We start from the raw sequence: 1,636 nt of genomic DNA, 5'->3' as shown, positions 1-1,636 counted from the left end.
CTCTCTCTCTCTCTCTCTCTCTCTCTCTCTCTCTCTCTCTCTCTCTCTCTCCACACACGAGTACACGCTGTCTTGTGCAAATCACTCTTTCCCGTCCTTTTTAAAATGAGTTTGAAAGCAAAACCTAACTTTACTTTTAATATTTAACAAAGAGAAATGTTCTCCCTTTGTCCTATAATGGTCATACATCGATGCTAGAGCAGCCTACTCCTTGTTTACTGCTGCAATTAATAAAATGCATAGGAGGAGAAAAGAACCTTCTTCACAAACATCATCTGTTGAGCGTTTGACGGTAATTTATTTGTGCTTTAGAACTGTCCAAAAGGATAAAATAATCTTATTTTCTCTCTGTCTACTGCACAGTGACACAGTCAAGTATAAAACTGGTCTAAGGCCAGAACACGCTTGGTTGTGTTGTAACCTTGGTTCTATGAGTGAAGCGACTCTCTCTCCACCATATGTGTGGAATAAGTAACGGTGTAACTGTAAGTTATAAATGAGAGAAGCCGGTCATTTGAGTTTAGTCATTGAATACAGGACTATTTTTCCAGTCATATTTCTTCATTGAAGTTTTCTATAAAATAGTTTTAAAGTCTCATTTCAACCTTGTGAACCCAATCTGGTGTCTCGTCTCCTGAGCTGGGCGTCTCGTCACTCCCCTAGTCTATGGGCTTATAATCTTTTCTGATCTTTTTTATTTTCTTTTGGCATTTCACTGTTTTTTTTTTTTTATTCCCTTGCCAATATTAAGGGAATAAAATTGTCTGAGCTACTCATAAATCCTTCTACGGACCCCCTGGCAACTGTAGAAATACCCCTGTATTAACATACAGTACCCCTGGCTTAGATCACAGCTGTTATACAAAATATAGATATTTTTTATTGGAAGTTTTGATTTTATTCTAATATTCCTGGAAATCATGGTTTTGGGGAGGGATACACAAGAACTGATAACAGTCAGATGTATGGCCGATACGGACTTAAAAAGCTGCATCAGGTATCAGAGACAATGGGTCAGATGAATTAAATTAAATTATGTTTTAATGAATGTTTGGTATTTTAATAGTAAGATTACTTATTTATTTTTTTAAAGATTATTTTGGGGCTTTTCCACCTTTATTTGATAGGTAAGCTTGGAGAGAGAGGGGGAAGACATGCAGGAAATCGTCCCAGGTGGGATTCGAACCCTGGACCTCTGCGTCGAGGCATAAACCTCTATGTGTATGTGTGCCTGCTCTACCCTCTGAGCCAATCCGGCCACAATAGTAAGATTATTAATTAAACACTGGCATTGGATTGGTAGTCGGTATGGGTCGGGACTTGAAGTCGGACTCATCCTTATTCCTGGGCTCTGTTCACATCAAAGACACTATTCCCACTTACCAGACCACATCAGACTTGTGTCATGTGTAGGAAGGATTTGGGAAACTGAGCTGCAGTGTGAATGTAGCCAGTGACAAACTGCAAATCCTCTGCCCACTTTTCCATTTGGTGTTCTTCCTCGTCTATTGTTTGCCGCGTTCTGTTCTCCGGCTCGAGGCGTTTGCTGAACAAGCAGCTTTCCTTCTGCCAATTTCTTGACTGTTGAAAAGTCTAAATGCGTCAACGCAAATGTTTTCGTGAGATAATTCCCAGA

The 1,636-nt window shown here is 39.7% G+C and overlaps 1 long non-coding RNA gene across 1 annotated transcript in view; it reads left to right on the top strand.

Annotated features, from left to right (window-relative positions):
• LOC116671963 (uncharacterized) overlaps positions 1–649 on the top strand; it is a 10,997-nt gene extending 10,348 nt beyond the window's left edge. Inside the window, exon 3 of the long non-coding RNA XR_004327424.1 lies at positions 520–649. This is a non-coding gene — a long non-coding RNA (uncharacterized LOC116671963). The remainder of the gene's footprint in view (positions 1–519) is intronic.
• The last annotated feature ends 987 nt before the right edge of the window (positions 650–1,636 follow it).

The sequence above is a fragment of the Etheostoma spectabile genome, chromosome 22 (genome assembly GCF_008692095.1).
Source record: "Etheostoma spectabile isolate EspeVRDwgs_2016 chromosome 22, UIUC_Espe_1.0, whole genome shotgun sequence".
Taxonomy (NCBI): domain Eukaryota; kingdom Metazoa; phylum Chordata; class Actinopteri; order Perciformes; family Percidae; genus Etheostoma; species Etheostoma spectabile.
This window is presented reverse-complemented; position numbering and strand designations above follow the sequence as displayed.